The 23,635-nt window shown below is 33.4% G+C and overlaps 1 protein-coding gene across 3 annotated transcripts in view; it reads right to left on the bottom strand.

Moving 5' to 3' along the window:
- The window catches only part of LOC128167607 (neuronal acetylcholine receptor subunit alpha-10-like), a 31,716-nt gene extending 29,175 nt beyond the window's left edge, over positions 1-2,541 (bottom strand). The window contains exon 1 of one of the 3 annotated variants that reach the window (XM_052833414.1): positions 2,067-2,541. The gene's annotated coding sequence lies outside the window, so the exon portion shown is untranslated. Of the gene's footprint in view, positions 1-219; positions 570-2,066 lie in introns of those variants that run through there. The other 2 variants (XM_052833409.1, XM_052833410.1) reach the window with 2 other exon arrangements.
- Between the last annotated feature and the right edge of the window lie 21,094 nt (positions 2,542-23,635).

The raw sequence follows: 23,635 nt of genomic DNA on the forward strand, positions 1-23,635 counted from the left end.
TTTTATTTTTTTCCTTTAGTTTTCATAAATATAATCTTTGAAAAATAAAAATGTTTAACAAGTTACAAAGCTAAAATTAACCTAACACAGTACTTCAAATCAACTGTATTAGCAATATGCATGCGAGCAACCGAAGTTAGTTTAGTTTAAAAAAAAATCAAACAATTAAATTAAAAAAAGGAATTCCGAATCGATATCAATAGGAATATATTTGTTTACCTTGGAAACGAGTAAAATCGAATGGACCAAAGACAGGGTTGTTGCCATACCACCCGCTGCTGCTAGTGTCCAGAACCTAGTAAGTCGGGCATTAGTGATACCAAGCTACTTTATAAAGAATTTATGCGGTAAGTGAGAAGACCATTGATGTTTCATCATCAGTGTGGCTGTACTAATTTAGCCTCCCTGCGCTGTTTTTTTCCCAATCTGGCTCTCCCGGGTCACAGATCGAAATGCCTTCAAAGTATCATGTAACTAGGGATTGTGAAAGCATTTACTGTCTCTGGTCAAAATCGCGGTAGTTCGATACTCTCTAGTTCACATGTATGCATTAATGGTTTTAACAAAATCGTCAACAGAAAAAAAAAAGTATTATGTAAAATTTAATAATAAAACACAAACCTAGAGCATGAATAATATGATTTACATGATCTAACACATGGTGAAAGTGCAGAGAATAATGATGGAGGTGTAGCTAGAAATTAATATCGGTGGTTAACTACCATCCTAGTGTTCTAAAAGAACAAGCCGCTTAACTTAACCTTAACCTTAAACTTAAACCTTAACCTTGCCGGATCGAATCATATTGTGCGACTTTTATGCAAGACCTCAAAAGTTATGCAGTTCACTATGAAAACCGAATATATGCTCGGTTGCACCATTGCACCATTTTGAGTAACAACCCCCGCCCCACTCCACCCCACCCCCAATCCCCTAGACACACTCACACACCATATTAAAAGAATCAAATCCGAATTTCTCAGCAATGTCTAACATAATTTCTTGAGACGTCATAATACGAGCACATGTAGGTTTTTAATGCAACAATTTGTTAACCACTAATCTCATGATTGAATGAATTCGAAGGGGTATGTAAAGAGCGGTGTTACTATGAAATATCAACGATGACCGTTTACACATGTAGCTCCATGTACATGTACATTTTTGGTGATGGAAAAACTAGATATCGACGCAAATCAAAAATGTTAATCATGAATAGCCCTATATTTGTATCCGGCATACACAATTACATGTACAGGTAGTTCGTACACTTTGAAATGGTATTGGTGGAATACAGCCATCTTCCATTTGTTTTTCTTTGTTTTTTTGGCATTTTTTTCTTTGAGGACATTGGATAGGCATGGATAACAAATTAACCATCAGAATTACCATTAGAATTTTAGACATGATATTTAGCCACAAACTATAATATAGAAAAAAAATAGTCTTAAATTTAAATGTTTCCTATATATTTTTACAAAGCTCTCCTTATAGAGGTTTGGTTTTTTTTAAGTCTAAAAATGGCCACACTTTTCAGCCATGTTAACCGTTAACATCACATTGTTAATTTTATTAGATCATAAATAGTTTAATTGCTCTTCTGATAGTCGTTCATTTTAATATCACATTGTGCATGCAGAAATTACCAATGCAAAATACACCGAATTTAATTTTTTACGGCCAATTTTCTTTTATTTTCCATATTTTTTTCCCCTTTGCATTACACTTAGGGGCGTATAACTCATCGCAATTTAGACTAATTATTACTGAACAGTTTGCTGTCATATGTAATTAATTTGAAAATACGCAGATCTCAAATGATAGCAATGTGCCGACTCAAAATCCAAAAGGAAAAAAAAAATATTAATTTCTTTGGATTTCTTTTATAATATTACCTTTCACTAAACCGTTGAGATGAGCGGACGATTAATTGATAGTTAAGTGAAATTAATAAAGCAAATATAACCCTTACCTTACCCCCCCCCCCCCTCCCCGGATATTTATGATAATAAGCACATACGAAATAATGATAAGAAGAATGTGAAAGTAAATAGCAAGGCACTTACCTAGAAGGAGATCGCAACAGTGTCCTTAGGCCATGATAGAGGTTGAAGATCTAGTGAAGACCAAACTAGTCCTGTTGGAAGGAGAAATCCAATTCGGAGGAGTATTCATGAAGAGCCATAAACAAACGCACACTAATTTACTTATATAACTCCGTTCACATATACTCTCTTGAAGTCATGTATATTTAAACATACATTTCTCCCCCCTCCTGTTCAGTACGTTTCTAGCTAACCTTGTGGTTATACCTTCCCGCTCTAATCTCGTCTGATCAGCTTAAATTGCCATCACACCATACTGTTTTATATATGTCTTGCCAAACAATAAACTGTGTTGCAACTTTAAGATAATACCGTTACAATTTCTTCAACGCGAGGAACTGTTGATAACACGTAACCAGTATGAAAAATGATTGCTATTAAGTCTCCATCCTTATACTTTTTGTTTTATTTCGTAACGCTGATAATATTTTCCCCCTGAAATAGCTAATACGTTTCAAAGAATCTGATAAATCAGAGAATGCTCGCTGATTCATTTAACAACGGTCTCGCTTTCGGGAATATTTGATGTGGAATCCTCTCTCTTCTGGAGAGGGATTCAATTACATTAAAAACGCGCCGTTTCAAATATATCGTTTGTGTAATTGAGAAACAATTATAGAAGCTATTGTTTCCACTTTGTTTTTAACATTTTCAATTTGTATTTTTGAAATTCATGTTGTATGAGACTATAAATTCTTTCAAGCAAGATTTTTTTTTCGGGTTTCGGAGTCAGAGTTGGATTACTGTTACGACAACCGATATGGACCAAAAGCATAGGTTTACGGTGTAGGTTCTTTGGAAATTTGATTCAACATTAAATGATTTTTCGAATGAAGTGTGACAAAAACAAAAATAAAGCTATCATCTCCATACCAAGTATCGACAGTCTAGGGGGTTTTATTTTGAGCGATGTACGAAAAAGATTCACCGACAGATTATATGCACCAGAATGTACTATGGTATTCGCCAGAGTTTTATTATGTAATAACAGTTTTCACCCAACAAATGGATTTTTCTGAATGGGATTTATGAATGGGTTATTTAGACAAAGTAAATAAGTTTTCTAGCATTGAATCGAACATTTAGTCTTCATATAAGTTGAACTTGTTGTCAGTGCTTTCCTTTTTTCAAAGTTGTACCCACATGAAACAATTGTACTTCTATAACGTCACGTTTTACTCTATGTTTACCAAATGCAAAATCTGTGACCCTATCCGGTTGTAGAATCTTCTCAAATATTTCTTTCTCATATCTTCAAATCTACATGTACATGGTTGTGTAAAAACCTTGAACTTCCTCACACATAAAACGTATAGGGTAAAAAATTCTTATGACAAGTTCTCTTGAAGACTCAGGGTATTTTTTCTTTACGATAATAAAAGGCGATAAGAGACGAATGCATGCAAATGATGACACAAATTTGCTTTGTTATTGATGCAAAGTTGCTTGTTGGTAGACGCGTGTGGTTACCATGGATACAAGACGTCCAGAGCCATTACGATGACCATTTTGGAATTGTTACTAATTGGTGTCAATAATTCTTTTTAAACTTCTCTTTTTCGACAATTTTTTTTGGAGTCGCTTTTATTCGCAAAAGTAGTCTTCTTAGATTTCGTTGAGATAGCGTAATGGCAAATTTACATCATAGCGAAATTTCTATTTAACCCATTGAGGATTTTATTAGAATTGAATTAAAATGTACGTACTCTGAAAATTTGACGAAGCATATGTAGCTAAAACAAAAAAGATATAGACACATTGCTTAAACTTGGTATAGCAAATCTTTTAAAAATCTTTGGAAACTTGTCAAATATAACATGTCGTTTCAAAGCAAGTTGTAGTTTTCTTTTCATTTGTTCCGGTATTAAAGGGCAAAATATCGAATTATGCATGTAGTAAGCAGAAAAGTATATATTATATTTAATTAAGTTATGTGTGCACATATGTAGAATTAAATTGTTATTAAACCTTGATAAGTAAATAATTATTTCAAAAGCCAAAGGTCCAAATAATGATTTTTTACAACCCATAAAAATTGGCCTACATGAAAGAAACCCCCATGATTCCACAGGTTATGCGACACTCTTATGTGGTTCTTATTCAGAAAGATTAACGTATTATTATATTGTGTCGATGTCGTTGGGTATCATCAAGATATTTTTTTTCATTATTCGATAGTGAAGAGAGAGAGAGAGAGAGAGAGAGAGAGAGAGAGAGAGAGAGAGAGAGAGAGAGAGAGAGAGAGAGAGAGAGTATAACACAAAAACATAAGCATGTTTTGACGCTTTTCCCCCTACTGAAAAGTAATTAGTATACCCAGAAAGGCTTGTACGACACGCATGTCGTGAGCGCGGGAGTGCAGCTGTCGGCTGCTATTCTGGGCTCATTAGACCCAAAGGATAAAGACTATCAACAAACGCAGATGTAATTCCCTTGAATTAATTTTGCTTTCCATACTAATAAATTTCAATGGGCTTTGATCATTCTAGCGATCCACCACCAATGCACAGCGTCACAGGGGTGAAAATAAACCACGGCTTCGATGTTTTTATGAGATACGATTGAAGCCAAAATCCTCTAAAACGGTTTCTTGCATTGGTTAGCTAATGAAGATCATACAACATTTCTCTGTTTTCGTTTTTATTTTTTTGCCCCTTAAAATTACTTATGCAAGCATAAGTCGTTTTACAAAAGATCTGAATGATTTATACTTGGCAGCCAGTGAAGGTTGTATGTACTCTTAAACGAGAAAAAAAATTAATATTTGCTTTTAAATTTGATCACTCATTGAAGATCAATAATTTTAACGAATTGTCTGATTTTCGGGATTTTATTTAGACATCAGCCTGCACTTTAAATTCCGTGTAAATGGCTTGACATTTGCTTTGCAGAGAGCAACAAACAGCACAGAAATGCATTTCTCGAATTTGCTGCACATTTCTAACACTTCCAGAAATCGAACAAGTCGGAAGTCCACCGATAAAACCACTTATGAATTTTTAATTTAAAGCACCAGATTCACAAGGAGAATAAGGGAGGGGAACATGCGAACGTATATTTGATATCTACTTGATATCTCCTCGATATCAATCCGTCTGTCTCGGTTCCTGTTGCCCTGTCTGTCTGGAGGACTATTTTTTGGTTCTTGAATTATTTAATCGTTGTTATCCCAAAACACAATGTAATACAAGAAATCGGCTCAAGCATGGTCTTCAAGTTAGCTTAGTAGTGCAAGCTGGACTGTTGCACTAGAGCACATATCTGGAGAGCGGGGATAAATTAAACAACTAATACTTTTGAAGATAATTTGAACATTATTTTTTTTAGTTATAACAACAACCCATGATCTATAAATGAACCATATTTTTAATATATCCGAACAAGATTCATCCCACAGGTATATGTGTGACGTTTATGCATGAAAGAAAATGAATATGTTGATTAATTACTTTAGTAAGTTCTAGTTACGTGTGTATTTGATACATTAAACGTAATATGGATGTAATTCTTCAACTTACATGTATAATATTATTATACAGGCCCCCAAGACCCAATGTCTATCATCTTTGCTTTAACATCTGATCCATTAACGGAAAGAAAAACACACAATTGTCAAACCATATTCTTGGAGATTGCTCCTCTGATGCCCTAGGTCTAATCCCTGCGTTTATTGTCATTTTATTCCGTACAATACACTCGATCTTGCAATATGTATACACAGTAAATAGCGTAATTGGTTGCAATCTGCCGTTAGTAGATAAACATACAACAGAGCATTAATAGAATAGTATTTGTTCTAGTCGCACTGCAATAAACGCACATCTCGTATACCTACATGTATGGGTCAGTTTTACTGTAAATTCCTTATATTACGCGAGTACTTAATTCCGCGATCCCACTGTTTTGTATAAAAAATATTCATCGTGGACGTAAACGAATCGAAATTTGGGGAACTTCGCAAAACATGCTCCATTATATTGATCAATTTCATTTTCAAAATATTTCGTCCCATAAAATCTTAAAATGGAGACATTTTTAAAAAATGTTCAAGTTTCCTGTGCAAAGTCATCTGCAGTGATCATTTTGAGAACGAAGCGAATATATGATTCAGAACATTGAGCGCGTATGCTTATTTGAAATTCAGTCGGATGAAAGGGGAAAAAAGTTTTACTGCTCCGGATTAATTATTCATGGGCCTCATCTGGAATTCGATCTAGGTTTTTAGTTTTCCCTCTTCCTGCTTTGTAGCTAATGTTTTACCCTTCTTCTAAAGCGAGAATAAACCAAAGATATATTCATATGTTTACCTTGTTCGGAAATTAAAGAGTTAAATCTAAACGTATGCGCACCGCAAAAGCTTATTGTTTTGACTTTTGATTCATAAGATGTCGTTGGTATTAAATTTCATGTTTTATTACAAAATATTTCACAAGAAGTTGAGATTTGAACGCATTTTTGTCCATAAACAACAGATCTTTCGACCTTTAAATGTTCCTCCATATTAAAATTCATGATGTTTAAAGACAAATTTTTTTTTACATGAAGTTGAGATTAGAACGCATTTTTGTCCATGAAAAATAGATATTTCGACATTTGAATATTCATTCTTTTACACGATAAAAGCTCCATGGTCTTCAAAGAATCCGTTTTAATTAAACTCTTACTTGTTACATTTCTCGTGGTATCAAAACAAACGTATAAAAGAGTTATGACATATGAGAACTACACGCAGTCATAAAAGTTGCAAAATGTTTTATATTAAGGTAATCAATCATTTTCTACACCAATTAACCTCCCAGAAGTTTTATGATATATCTTGATTGTCTGAGATTTCGATAAATGTTCCTTAAAAATTCACGTTTGATTACAAAGCTTTTCTCAAAATATCCAATTAGTTTTCGGGGTGATTTTGTTTCTGTTTTTCGCTTGAAAATGAGATTTTGATAAAAAAAAAAACCCACAAGTTTATTTAATACAATGTATTTGATTTATTTATAACTTACAGAGCTCGATCCAAAAAAAGTTATCTTCCTAATGTGTGTTTCTGCAATAGGTCATCTGTTTGAAGTAATAAACTAAAACATCCTGCAAATAATATATGATTTGTTGCTAAGGCATTTTAAGACAACAATGAGTCCGTTTATAATTCATTGCCAGGGTGTTTTCTTTTTTAAAGGTCATTCTTATGAGGAAATAAATATTGAGCATAAGAATAGTTACATATACATAACTTACCCTCATGTTATTTAATTAAGCCAGGTTTGGTTTCATATCGTACGACGATTAACTGATTAATTGTATTTTCAAATGGCTTTAAACTATCTGTCTATTATTGCATTGTGGGGGTTTTAATAGGCAGTCTAGAAAATCTTTGCCAAAAAGCATAAACCAGTAAACACAGAGTCATTGTACATAACGTGGTTAAAAAGAGGGTCCTGAAATATTCAGCGCTTTTGGGAGTATTGAATCTAGACACGGCAATGATTGGTGGTAGCAGTGATGACTTTAATTACAATTAACAATGTCATTCTAGCAGATTTGTTCTTTCAGTAGGGGGGTTTTATTGTCCAAACCTCTAAATAATTGATGACAATAAAATGCCAAATCGTCGTTATTCAATTTTGAGCAACAAGTAAGCCATTCGAATACTTGTGTTTATATAAGAATGAAATTACAGGTGTCCTGGATAGGATGTGTGGCCTTAATCTTGTGAAATGCAATGCATTATTGATTCTCTCTCTCTCTCTCTCTCTCTCTCTCTCTCTCTCTCTCTCTCTCTCTCTCTCTCTCTCTCTCTCTTATGATTGGCTCTAGCCTTAACTAGTCTAACAAAATAACATTTTCAATTGAAACATAACTACTGGTACTGTACCAGTTATCGACTAAGACCAGTTATCGGCTAAACTGAGAGTCCGGGTTTATAGCACGCGTCTAGCTATCCGAGATTTTTCAATTCAGTCGTCTGTTTCGAATAAAGAAAAGTAAGTTTGCTTGAAAACTTTCTTGAGTATGATTGAACCATGAGCTTGAACGATCATTGTTTACCGCTGATTTACATCTTTGCACTTTCAGCAGTGGGGGAAGTGGCGTAATAAGATAAACTAGATTATGACATCTTTGTGATACGTTACCATATACCTTCTTTGATTTGACATACTTAGTAATATCAATACATATAACATGTACAAACAAAAGGAATTTATTAAACTCTGAGAGATTCATAACGCAGTTGAACGCCTTATTGCACAATACAGTAAAACTCGTTTAGCACAAACACGGTTATAGCGAATTCTCGGACATAGCGGAGGGTTTTTTTGAGTCCCCAGTAAAATTCTTAACAAATCTTTGCAAAATTATCCGGTTAACGAAGAAGTTTACTCAGAATAAAAAAAATCCACAGATGAAAATGAAAAACCATCTTTTGTATGTTATAGACCTTTGTTTGTATTGTTATTTTTCACTTTCAAAAAAGTTGGTCAATGACCTACTTTTTTAGTTAATGGCCATTGAATATTTTTAGAAAAATCAAGAAAAATCCCATAAAATTTTACACTCCGATTGTGGTTTTTTTTAATTGTAAAAATATTACAAATAGTAAAACACTTTAAAAATGAAATACAGTTTATGAATAGTAGTGGCAATAGTAGGTACAAAGCATAAATATTTCGGAATCAATTTTTTAAAATATTCCACTCCGAATTTCCTCTATTAGTTTTCAAATTCCTATCAATTTTTGATCCACTTTTACATAAAATTGAATGATAATAATACAAAAACTTAGTATTAAACTACTTATATTGATCTTATTCTGTTTGCATAAAATTTATATGAGGCCAATGATCAAAATTTTCAGATATGGTGTCTTTTATCGTTTTTAAATATTTTTACAATTCGTGGCATTCGGTTGATTTAATGATTAAATGAGGTAAAACCAGCAGAAAATATACAAAATTATACAGACTAAAATATGTTTAAGCGGAAAACAAAATCTGCAAAATTTAGTTCGAATTTCCTCTGTTTGGCTAAAAGTCTATTTTTGTTTGAGCCGAATTCCATAATTAAGTAATAATATCGAATTTTATGTCAATAATAAATCATTTTATGAATACTTTATGTGTTTTAAACAAATTTTACTTATGACATTGAACTTTATGATAATCCGAATTTGAGAACTCAAACCCTGAGTAAACAACACCCTTAATACAAATTCGGATATAACGACTTTTGGGATATAGCGAACTGATTTTGAGTCACGTAGAGGTGAATAATAACGAAATTTAACACTTTGATAGCGAACTTCTTTACAGTTAAAAAAAATTTGCACTACCATTTAACAAAATAGTTTGAATGGATTTATTTTCATATTTTTTTTTCAATTCACAATCTGATTTCTAAAGGTATCAAAGTAATATAATTTTATTTTAGATCTCAGTTAGCAAAATTCATAATCTGGTGAAAGAAAACATGTTAATAGTGAATTCGCTATAGATGTCATTCCGAATTCGAAATACGGATATAACGAAGTAATTCAATTTGTCCCTAGGACTTCGCTATAACCGAGTTTTACTGTACTAGTGTTGAGAAGTCAACGATTTTCAGTATTACCGTATGATAACAAACGAATAATTTTATGAGTTTTGTTAATGTATTATAACCCTTACTACATTTAGTCTGACCCAAAAAGGGGCATAATTCAAATTTCATAATGCAGAGTATCAAATCAACAGGTACAGGGATTTTACTATGTTATTATCGCAAAGCCGATAACTGATACAGTAAATTGTAAAACATGACGATTTCGGGGCGTGCTAAAAAGCACAAAAACAATATGTTTTGAGTTTTTAATAAATAAATGATATAATCTAACAGATGGATAAACAAGGAAATCACCATTTAAAGTATGTCAAGTTTTATCCAAAAATATCAAAAAACAAGGAAATACGAAAAGAAAACGTTAAATTTTAGCCGATAACTGTTACAGTACCAGTACAGTTACAGGTTCCATACTATTCAACATATTTTTAAACTATTTATTTTCCATTTTATCTAAATTTTCTCTTGATGTCTTTACGTTTTTAAAAAAAGTTTAGTACTTTTGCTAAGAAACAGCTACTAAAGATATAAAATATTTGACAATTATCTAGCACTGGCCAAGACTCTTAAATTGGAAAAAAAAAGTTGAGCAGAGAAATAAACATGAGCGATCAAGACGGGTCGGGAAGTCAGGAACTTCCCCTTTCCTGAACATTTTGATACGTCAAATCTATTTTTAACAAAAAAAATGCCAGCGTTCCTAAAAAACAATTGAAACTTACCCACCCCCCCCCCCCCCCAGGACAATGAATCCCTTGATCTGCCGTGATGGAATATGCCTTTTCTTTTTTTTTTTGCTTGTACATTAAAGATACGAGTTGGATGTTTTCAAAAAGAACAACAAGACAAGTTATTTCCACATATCAATCTTGCAAGACTTAGATAAAACGAAAATTTAACAACGATGTTCAAGTTCATTTTAAATCATTCTAAATCAGATTCAAATTGTATGTTTGATATTTATGAGCAACAAAGGCCATGCATAAAAGCGGGATAAATCTAGAATTTAATTCTGAGAATCGGGGTTCACTTACATTATATCCAATATTTACCTTATCTCTTATCCCCATCTACTTCAAAAAAAAGAATGTTAACTTTTTTGTTCTAATTGTGTAGTTTACTGAATTTTATTTTATCAATAAAATCAAGTACACGACAATACAAGTACATAAATAAATAAAATTAAGTAAACGACAATTGCAATATGTCGGCCATTTTTACAAGAATACTGAATATACCAATATCGACCGATATAAACATTAGAATAATAATATTCCCCACAATTAATCTTGGCAAAAAGTAAGACTTTAGTTAGAAATATAAAGTTCTTTTTTCTTCAAAAGTTGTAAGGGATTTAAAAATTGTCGATTCCGACCAAATTAAACTGAGACGAAAATAAAGAATTCGGTGAAACATATATTACCTATTATACATATCTCTAACTTCACAAAAAGTTATGTTTTCAATTTTTTCTTCTTCGAAAGTTTTATGTAGAAGGACTGTTAAATTTGTGACAGAATGACAGACAGGACTTAAAAAATATCGGCGTCATAAGAAACATTAACTGGGCACACTGATATAAAATGGCAAATATAAATCAGAACAAAACAACGATCAAATTAAAATAATCTGAAAACACGACATGCAAAGTCAACTTACAAAATAATTATGACCACTGTATCAGCCCTCAAAGTTGAATGTTCAACCGCTTAATGTAAGAAGAAGGACGAAGAAAAATGTCAACCATTGGATCTTTGATTATAAATATCATCGATGAATTGATTTACATGTACATGTAATTAACGTAATCGGTGTTCATGAAGCTCTTCATTCTGGATTGGAAAACAATGATCAGATTATCGCTCATCCCATGCAAATCGACCGACTACTTGAGCAATATTAATATCCGTTTCCGAGAGGTGAACGACCCTGATTATTGTTACATGTTACATGAAATCATTGAACACGAATCAGATTGTGGTCGGATGATTTTATCTTTAATACTAGACATACACTTATATATGTATAATATGTGCCAAGAAAGATCACTCAAATAGAAAAAAAAAAGCATTTACTCTTAAAACACATCATTAGTATAAAATGCTTATATGACAAAAATAAAGTACATTAGTGAGATAGATCCAAAACTTTAAAAATAGAGTTTTCAATTCGCCTGCTTGGAAATGTTATAATTGTAATCTCCAATGCAGTATTGTTGACGAAATCCAATTATAGCTAGGAATTCGGGCAATTAAAGTCCCAAATGATGTCTACCAATGGTTCTAAACTGCGGATCTGTGTAGTATATAGACCACCTTCATCAAAAATTAATAAGTTAACACCGTCCTCGTTTTTCAATGAATGGGTATATTATATCAGTTCTCATGTAATTGATACAGAGGAACTACTTATTACAGGAGATTTCAATTTTCATCTTGATAACGCCGATGATACGTCGTCGCAGAAATTCCTAAATACGCTCTCAGAGTACGGTCTCACACAACATGTAAAAACATCAACACATGTTTCTGGTCATATATTAGATGTTGTTATAACGAGAGATTGTACAAATATCCTAAAAATTCCCCCGAAAGTCAACGATACGTTCATATGTGATTCTAAAGTGTGTCTTACAGTTATCACAACGGTGTTATGTATCTCGAAACCGCCCAAGCAACGGAAAACCGTGACATCGAGGAATTTCAAGAATATGAACATTGACAATTTTAAAAATGATCTAACTTATCCTTCCAAAAATGTATTACGTACATCACCTGTAAACGACCTGGTAAATATTTACAACGATAGTGTCCGAGATGCCATTGACAAACACGCCCCCATTCGTACCAAGGAGTTTATTTTGCAACAAACACGCAATGGTTCCTCCGTTTTTAAGAAACTGTGATTCGTTAGGAATTTTTAAGAAAAAACTGAAAACCTTTCTTTTTAAAAAAGCTCATGACCTTTAATAGACTGTGATCTATATTGTTTTACTTTTTATGTTGTACAGCGCCTTAGAGTTTTATATATAGGGCGCTCTATAAGTGTTTAATAACAATAATAATAAAAATGTTCAGATTGCTACAACTCTAACGTCATAACGGATTTGACATAACAAACCCCATGGCCTTGACGTCACACGAGTTGGTACTATACAAGCAAAACACAACATTGAGAAAGGACGGTGGCTGAATTATTTGTACCAAAGTATTTCCGTTTATTTTATTTTTCTTTTTGCTCAACAGTTTTCAGGTGGTTTGGGACACTTCCATGTTTATCGAAATAAACAATTGTCACCTTACAGTGAAGCGCAATGGGTTAGAGGTTTACTACGAATCTGTTTGACATAAGTCCAAATCCCGCTGAGGGTTTTACAATTTTTACCTATCCAAATATTTTCTAAAGCTATTTTTTGGTTAAATATTGTAAAACTTGAAAAATTTTAACCGGTTTTAGAAAATATTTCAGTTATAATATACTTTTATTCACATTGATTTTGACAGATGTCCCATACCACCTTAATGGAGCGACCGGATGAAGAGACCTGCTTTTATTCCTGATACTTGTTCTTGTTTTTCCTAGATAATCGATGTCGATCAACACGTTGATGAAGTGTTGGAATTGCCATTTAAGAGATTTTATATAAGGGGGTGGATTTCATTGATATTATTGTTAATTGTTTATATTACACTATGTTGGTCACATGTTTTTTTATCCGTGTCATATGCTTATCTTCAAAAGAATTATTAGTTGACAAGATTTCCCGAAGGACTCTTCACGTTATGAATAAAAGAACCTATTGTCATTCAGCATGAAAATGTACTCACAGTAGTTTCAGTGATGATACATGTAAATCCTCTCATCCTTATAAATAATATGATTTCTACACTTAGTGCATAAGGCTGCCATTTTGTGACATTATCAAGTTGTTCACATGGCGAAATAAATTGATTTTGCACTTGGTCATAGCAAGTGTAAATAGTTACTGCTTAGATAATAGTTTTCATATCTTAATTCCTTAAGCATTGCCTGTAGATGCGTTACCTTTTTTTTATACATCTTGATTGGTATATTTTACTTTGACCCAGAATAAGGGTAAGGCAGTCAGTGTTGAAAACTTTGTGTAGTTCCACCCCAGGAGATTTCTATTCCAAGATAGTGATTTCTTGCTGTATTAAGTAAGTAATTCATTAATTTAAGATAGAATAAGTACAAACACAGTCACTAGAATAATTTTAACACTTATAATCATTCTTAATTGATTTATCAATAATAATTCAATACTGTCAGGAGAAAAGAGCATTTTGATTTGTTAGCGTCTAGCTGCTTTAGCTATATAAGGGAAGAAGCTGCTCACTTTACCTTCTTATTAAATCCTGACAATATTATTCGTGTTATTCCTGGCAAAGACCAAAAGAACAACAGACAGCAATATTCTGCAACATTGAACAACCTGCAAATCTCCGACAGGATTTTATGTTAAGAAACAGGGATGAAATTGGGAATAGTTTGCTTCCCTGCTAGGTCTAATAAGAAGCGGAAACTATGTGTGCAGTTCATGTCACAGAATTCATGACTTTACTTCTCTCTTTCTGACTGGGAATCTTGTTCCAATGTTTATACCCAATTGAAACCATCTGATTCCTTTTGGACTGGTTGATAGAAACATGATGTATGATAAAGGATGTAATCAAGAAAAATACAGTCATCCAGATACTTAATATTTCCAGTGAGACAGTCAACTACAGCCAAACCTTAAGTTAACCATCTGTGAATCTGTTTAACTGAACTTTAATCACGCATCTCCGTGATATGCTGTGAGGACATAGGAAGAACCGGATCTATGGCCATATTACATGTATATCCAAACACTTTACACCAAAAGCTCAGAAAACCTTACCTCAGATAAAAATCAAAATTTACAGAGCTGCTTATACAATTTCAAGACATTTTTTCCAAATCATGATTTAGGTGGGACTAATCAAGTTCTTAACAGGAATAATATCGAAATAAGTCATCCCATTAGACAACCATGTAGGCGCTAACCAATTGGGAAGAGGGAGGAAGAGAGAGAACGTGAAAAAGTAGAGATGTTAAAACGCGGAGTAATAAAATGATCGTGCAGCCCATGTTGTTCAAATGTTGTTCTCATAAGAAAGAAAGACAACACGTACAGATTTTGTGTAGATTATAGATCAATGAATGAAGTCACTGTGCGAGATGCGTACCCCCTTCCCAGGATTGATGAGTGTCTGGACTGTCTCAGTGGAATGAAATGATTTAGCTACCTCAACGTAAATTCCGGATTCTGGCAAACCGGCACGGCTCCTGATGATATAGAAAAGACCGATGCTACAAGTCTTGGCTTGTACCAATTCACTGTGATGCCTTTTGGACTTACCAATCCACCCTCCACTTTTTTGAGGTTGAGGGAGGATGTCCTTCGAGGATTGCAGTTGGAATAGTGTCTTCTGTATTTAGATGATATTATTGTTCCTGGATCAACTTTTGATCAAACCGTCGAGAGAGAGAGAGCATTTTTTTTACGACTGAGGGAGGTAAATTTATTATTGGAACCAAGCAAATGCATTTTCAAAATCCAAACCAGTTTTAAGTTTCTATGACACATTAATTATATCCGAGAATTGAATACACACTGACCCTTACAAAATTCCAACTATCAAGAGCTAAGGCACACCGACAAAGCCAAAGGAAGTGAAGAGTTTTTTCGGTCTCGCATCATATTAGAGACCGTTTGTTTAGGGGTTTGCAAACATTGTCAGGCCTAAAAACTGCATCTGGGACAAGGGAGCAAAATTCAGCTAGTCTTCTGAACAGGAAGAATCCTTTTATACTCTGAAGGTTGCATTGATGTCATCACCAGTTTTTGCATTCCCTCAAGCCAATCTCCCATTTCTTTTTGACACAGATGCCAGCCATTATGCGGCGGGAGCTGTCATTCCTTAAAGGTCGGTGACAAAGAGCATGCAATAGCCTACATGAGCAAAGCCTTTAAGAAACACAAATGTTTTACTTCGTGACCAGGAAGGAGTTGTTAGCTTTGTTGGCAGGATTAAAGAACTTCCATTCCTATCGTTATACAGTCATTTGCATATCTTTTACAATTATATGCTATGCTATGGTATATGTATCCGATTAAAATGATATGCTATGAGATTTTAATGATATGCTTTGAGATTTCAGTGATATGAGAAATTGAAATGAATGGCTTAATGACATGGTATGCTATGGTATGCTATGAGATTTAAACTAAAAACCTCCATACACAAGAGTTCATTACATTTTAAAGTAAAATGATTAGAGGTCAAACTAATCTGCAATGTGAACATTTATTCTTTTTTCATAAAAGCATTTTAAATCGAGTTGGAACCTTGTTGTATGCTATGCTATGAAGTGACGAATGAGAATCTATGAGATTGTATGCTATGAGATTGTATGTTATGATGTGATGTTTCAATGCTATGGTTTGAGATTTCAATACTATGCTATGAGATTTCAATGCTATGCTATGGTGTATGTTGTAAAAGATATGCTTGAACTGACTGTAGGCAAGAAGTTGATCCTAAGGACTGAAAATGCAGCTGTGAGTTGGATTAAGATCATGAAAACCCCAACAGGTCATTTTGCGAGATGGTTGCACTTCTTCGAAAACGTACAATCTGAAGGTTACTCATCGCCCAGGTTATAACCATAGAAATACAGTCGCTTTTAGCAGAAATCCATGCAAACCATGCTAGAAACAAAAAGAAAAATCAGACAAATGATGACTCCAGAGCTGATAGAATACATCCTACTGATTCAGACGTCACGATGATGCCAGTCCTTTTTAATTTCCCAAAAATCAAAGAACCAAGAGCAATCACTATATAGCATTTCCAATCTACAGTTTTCGAAGAAAACTAGCGGACATTGCATATTTGGTCACCCGGTAGCTCTCATCTGAAGACCCTCTGAACTCAGTGGAATAGATGATACTGACGATCATTGTATCCAGCTTATAGTTCTAGGAGCTAAAAACTGGCAGAAGATACGTATTGACGCTGTGTAATTGTTTCACTGAGTGGACGAAGCCATCACAATACCAGACCAGACGTCAGCTACTACTGACAAAGCTTTTGTGAACAATTCATTTTTCACCCTGGACGTCCTCTTCAAATACACTCAGATAGAGGATCTGTTGTATTTTAAGATGAATGTAAACTCTTTTAAATAGACAAGACCAGAACCACAGCCCTACGACCTCAATGCATTGGGAACATTGAAAGTTTCCACAGAACGCTTGCACCAATGTTAATTATGTACTGTGAAAAAGACCAAAGAAGACGGAATGATAATTTGCCCATAGTTATGATGGCCTATCGGTCCTCAATCCATGCAAGCACCAATCACACTCCAAAATGACACTGGACAGGATAACAGTGATGCAGTTGCAGGCGGTTATGACAACCAGACAAAGATGAAGGTTGGTAGGGGGAAGACGAAGCCTTAGGATTAAATTACAGTCAATCCATGAGCTGACAAGAAAGGATGTTTTTAAAAGAGATATCTCAGAACCAGAAAAGTAAATTTGACCGTTATACTAAGAAGCAGAAACTTGGGATTGGACAAGCAGCGTGGAACCACGAGCCAATCAGAACCAAAGAATTTGTAGCAAACAAACCTCACCATGTTAGGATCCATTTGTTGTGACCAAATGTAATTACGATGTGACATACAAGGTTAATAGAATTTCGGTCACAGACTCCCAAAATGTATCATATTGATCGGTAAGACGGTTGGCCTTGTATCATGGCAGACATATTCCAGGGTGGATAGGGCAGTTCCGTTGGCAGTGGGATGTTCTCGAGAGGCAGCAGAAACAAAACCTTAGTGTGTTACCATAGAATAGGAGAGGTCTAAGTATCTAGGGGTGGATATAATGTAGTTGAGCATACTAAGACTAATCACCTAGTAATCTTAGTAAGTCTTTGACGATTGTTTTTGTTCCGTTATTAAAAATGGCATGTGTAAAAAAACGAACACGTTTAAAATAAAAAAATCCATAGAAAAAACACACAACAGAAATAAAGCAATCACCAACCCAATCCAACACAACCCCCAAAAACGTGAGAGGCAGGTTAAGGGGCCATGGAGGAAAGTGCATCCTCCGCTGACCAGTCACACCCGCAATGTTCTCTTTGTCGTGATCGGGAAAAAAGGAAAATCTGCAGACAACTAACTCTTAATTATCAGATGAAATCTCCATGCTACGTTTAAAGCAATTTGAACATATATAATTCATCTTTCGCCACTTAAAATATGCTTCTAAACCTTTTGGAGGCTGTCAGGTAAGAATACAAATTTTATTAATTACCAAACTTGTCAATACATTTATGTATATTTTAAATGCTGGCAATGACAACAATTTCTGAGCTAGGTATGCAAAAAATATTTTAGATCCAATATTTTTCTAAATGATGCTTTCAATATTTATTTTGAATTTATATTCTGGTAATAATTTTTCCATATCATATTAAGTGGAGATTTCTATCAGCTGCCTCAATGGCCAGTCCAAACCACTAAATATGGAAAAGCTTTGTTATAAGCCAGCTTTTGAATTATTTTCATCACATATATTTAACATAGATTTTAGACGAAATGCATCCATGAGATTGCAAGGTTTGCTTATCGATGTTCTAATTTAAATATCATATGTATATACATGTATGATATCAAACCTTTTCAAATGTGATTACTGGGGTGACCTAGTGCCCACATTGGTTTATCCCTAAACTTTCTACCTCCATATGTTTTCCAAACACTCTAAAACTGAACTCTTTATTTTGAAAATCAATGCTCACATCTTTTAACGCTCTATTTTCATTGATGATTATATCTGTTGTAATCATTATTAATTCCTCTGCTATAGTGCAATTTTTCTGCTGATAAGGTTCTCACCCATTTTACGTTACCTGCATGCTACTGTATTTGGAAATAAACTCGTAACAATTCTTCAAACATTCTTTCCATTGATACATTCATCCGAACTTCAAGTCTGTTTGGTTGCAAATGCATTGTATTCATTAAGTATGTCACTAAGAGGAACTTTTCCATCTTTATCGGGCTGTAAATTCCTTGCAAACCTACATTTAGTACAATGCTTTGTTTCATACCTACCTTCATGTTACATTGAACAAACTAAAATGAGTGAATACATGTTCCTGATGATACCTATCTACCGCATGATATTGAAACTCGACAATATTCATTTTGAACCTCTTTTTAAATTAAGTATACTTACGTTTTAGTGGGCATGTTTCATGATATATTCAGTATCAATTGTAATACATTGTATTTAAAATTATACATTTACGTAAATTAGTTACAATTTAATTTGCTCATAATTCATTTACAAGTAAAGAAAAGATATACAAAAGCAGAGATGAGGGTACTACATCTGGAATAAAAAGTGAAAGTGAGATTCATTTAAAGATTGGGGCTCCTGTAATTTTAACTGCAAACTTGAATAAGACTCTAGTGAATGGGCTGCAAGGAACTGCTCAGGCAATGCATGATGACTTTGTGAAAGTAAGTTTTCCTGACAATGGAGCAGTGGAAATAAGAACTTTTAACTTAACAAAGTACGACTCCAAATTAAAAAACGACGTAGGAAGTCAAACACAGTTGTCATTATAACTCTCCTTCGCTGTAACTGTTCACTCAAGAAAATGACTCTGGAGAGAGTAGTGATAGATTGCAATGGGATGATTGAGTATGGCCAACTTGTGGTTTCTGTCAGCAGAGCTGTTAACAAAAACGGACTTCGAATCATAAATTTCACTAACAAACTTATTCTACGGCCTCCAGAGACCAGTACCACAGATTTTAGCGAGGAAAGATATATATATATATATATATATATATATATATATATATATATATATATATATATATATATATATATATATATATATATATATATATATATATATATATAATGTATGAAAGTAATCTTTCATGTTTTAGAAATTTTATGTTTTAAAATTCAATTAAAAGAGAGGGAAAGAAATAATGATGGTGACGATTTTTGATTTGAACATATTTTATTGCATTATATATTACAATGGGATTGGGCACAAGTTATAAAAACTTAATTCGCCCTCTCCCTGACGATAAGCTAATGGTGGAGGTGATGGAATATTTAGACCAACAAGACGTTGTCTCAACTCCTTTGAATTTCAAGGATGAATTTGATGTACCGCTTCCAGCTCATTTAAGCATTCAAGACATTGTTATGAAAATTCAGTGCATCGTTTTCTTTAATTTAAAAACCAGTTTGTGGATTTTGATGTTTAAAAAACATCAAAATCCACAAACTGGTTTTTAAATTAAAGAAAACGATGCACTGAATTTTTTTTCAAGTCGCAGAGCATGTGTTTAATTGTTCATGTTTTATGTCATCATCCATTGGGGCTTTATTGTTACCAAAAAAAACCCCAATGAATGTTTTTCTTTTCAAAGGCTTTCAGAAAACTACAACAAAATTGTGTGTGAAAACTTCTTTCCAAACACAACTCTTTCTGATAAACGTTACAATATTGCCTTTCGCTGAGCAACACATCTTTAAAAAGATATTTTGAGTGAACATACCAAACCACTTAAAGATCTAGATATGGATGCACAGGAAAGCCAAGAAAAATATTTTCAGAATCTGATGTAAAAAAGGAAGATTATATATCTGGGAGGTTGGTTCCTATCTAGTGTGAGAAAGCAAAAAGTGCGTAGAATCATGGCAAATGATTATAACTCGAAACAAAATGATTTAATATCAGCTTTGACGAATGAAAAGAAATTCATGGACCAATTAATTGCAGTTTATGAGAACAACAACACACAAAGCTCGGACTGAATTAAAACACTTAGTGAAACGAACAGAAGACAAAATTTCCGCAGAGAATCAACATCACTGATGCTGCCTTTAAATTCTTTATTGAGTTTGACATTTAAGTTAGAAGCCTTAAAAAAAAACCAATAAAATGTCTACGGAAAAAAATATTAGAAAACACCTGATTGCACGGATGCTAAACTCCGTACATCTTTATAAAATGGGCCAAAAATTATTTGTAGATTTTAAAGAAGGACCAATACTGGGTCAAATATACATGAAAGAGGTTAAGAAGAACATTTGAAACATCAATTAATATTCAGATATAGTTCAGAAGTATATCAAGATGAGTATTTCTCAAGTAAGAAGAAGCTTAAAGTTAAAAAGAAGGAACAACAAGAAAGCAGATAAAAATGCGAACACGGCAGCGTGCAAAAGGAGAATTCAGTTTCAAAACCATAGAAAGTAATGTGATAGAAAAGTGAAGTAGCATTACATAAAAGACTGCAGTCTGAAACTATAGCTGATAAAAATTTTTTTGCAATAATTCACCAAAGCAAAACTAGACAAACTATGCAAATATTATCAATTCAGAACAATGCCAAGTAAAAACGAGTTGGTTATTAAATTTGGTCAGTTAATAGATGTCCCAGAATAACCAGAAGCCCAAATCCAAAGAGACAAAGAAAAAAAGACTACCTGGTTTGAATGTCTAATGAATGACCATCCAGATACATAATGCCAATTAATGTTCAAGTAAGTGTTGTTGGTTTTTAGATCACCTGAGTTTACTATCCGTTTTCGTCCGGCAACATGCATCGTCCGTTAACAATTTTACGTTTTTAACTTCTTTAAACTACAAGGCTAATTGTTACCATTTTTAGTGTGAGGCATCTCTATGGTAAGAAGAATCTAAATTGTGAAATTCGTGGCTCTACCACCCCTGGGGCACCACAAGTGGGGGCCAAATATGCACAAAAAAGCCAAATTTTCAAAAATCTTCTTCTCTACTCCAACACATGTGAGGAAAAAATTGGTTGCATGGTTAGGGGGTTCAGGCTCTAGGGTGGGGCCTATATGGCCATATAGTAAAAATGTATTAATTCTTAAAAAAATCTTCTTCTTTACTCCCAAACATGTGGGCAAAAAACTCAATACATGGTTATGATGTCCTCTAACTCCTCTACCTAAATAGGGAAATTCATGGCACCTGGGTCAGGGGTTCAGGACATGGGGGGGGGGGGGGGGCAATATGGCAATATTGTGTTAATGCATATTATGTTTTAAAATCTTCTTCTCTATTCTCACACATCTGTATAAAAAAAACCTGACTAATAATTATGTTTACCAAGAAGTCCTCTACTGAAATTTTAAATTTCATGTCCCCTGGAGTATGGGTTTTGACTCTAGGGCGGGGCCAAAGTGGATGTATAGGTGTTAATGCATATAATGTTTAAAAATTATCTTCTTTAATCCCACACACATGAAAGGAAAACTGAATTCATGATTTTGTAGACCAGATCTTTAAGTTTTTCGCCAAATTTATAGTATTCACAGTTCTTTTTGAAAGCTTTCAGGCAGGGGGTTGGTCGTCATTACAAATTTATAATTTTTCTACACCAGAATGAAACCCAATTAAATGAGTATATGAGACTCCTCGACAAGTTTGTGTATGGGTTATACATGTATGCTACTCAGGTGACCGTTAACCTAAGGCCTATTTGCCTCTCGTTTTTTAAGTGGAGGGAAGGGACAGTCTTGTGTGGATGATTCTTGGTTCTGAAGTGTCCATATTTAAGAATTTAAATTCAAATTGGAAAAATAAATTAATAAATAGCGTTGCTCATCAATTTCTCAGCAATTACTTTATATTGACCTCTAAAGCAGGACCACTTGATTTAAAAGAGAAGAGAGAGAGAGAGACTCGTAATGTTTAAATTTAGTTAGGTAATATATTGAGTAATTATAAAATGAACAATTAATGATGATCAAAAATGCTCTAACAGTCATAATTTTTTTCATCTCTATAAAGTTAATGAAAAATTATGTTGGGGTTGACATTTTAGTTTAATTTTTTTATTCAATAATTAAGACTAATAACTAAAATACTCATGATTCATAAATTGTCTTAGCACCCAATTCTTCAAATTAAATTGGTCGTCTCCTAAAATTTTATTTTCTTTTGTTTAGGAAGCGAATGAAAACCGAAAAACCGAAAAAGAGCTATCCGAGATACAATGGTAATTATCACGTGATATCATTTTGAAATTTAATCAGTTTATTTTTAAATCTAAATGTTCTCTATAGTTGTGAACTACTGTATATTAAATCGTGAATTCTTATTTCTTTTTAGCTAAAAGAGAGAAGGGACAGCCTAATAACAGATGATTTCGTCTAATTAGTGGTAATGCGACATATATTTGTTTTATGTTTTGTTTAGATATACAAATTATTTATGTCTCTGTAAACACATTTACATAAAACAACTTACGCAACAGAAGAAAATTTGAACACGACGAAATCCTCATATGGCGAAAAAAATTATGGTAGGAACATCCAAGAAATTTAAAAAAGAAAACCAACGTTTCTTTAAAATGGCAGTGCAACATTATATATGTACAATAAAATGTATTTCATGTTTAACCTATGTTGAACTACTACCATGATTTCTATGAAAATTATGCCAACTTACTGAGGATCTTAAAGGAGCTGTTGGTAAGACCTGACATTTTGAAAATTATTTCGAATATTGCAAAGTATAATTTAAAAAATAATTAAGTCTAACTTGGCATAAATATTTTTGCAATCGATCGCATTTTTACATTCAAGCGTTATACACTAATCTTTTTTTTTTCACAGATCAAAGTGAAAGAGAAAAGGAAAAAGTATCGGAAACAAGAAGAGGTTCAGAGGATATCTTGGTGAGTGAAAAATAAACTAAATTTTTCTCGCATTATCAAATTGTCTCTCACAAATGTATACCCTATTATACACTACTCAATGTAACGTAAACCTACTTTCTTTACCTTTATAGAAGAAGATGGACGAAAGA

This window comes from Crassostrea angulata, chromosome 10, assembly GCF_025612915.1.
Source record: "Crassostrea angulata isolate pt1a10 chromosome 10, ASM2561291v2, whole genome shotgun sequence".
Lineage (NCBI taxonomy): Eukaryota > Metazoa > Mollusca > Bivalvia > Ostreida > Ostreidae > Magallana > Magallana angulata.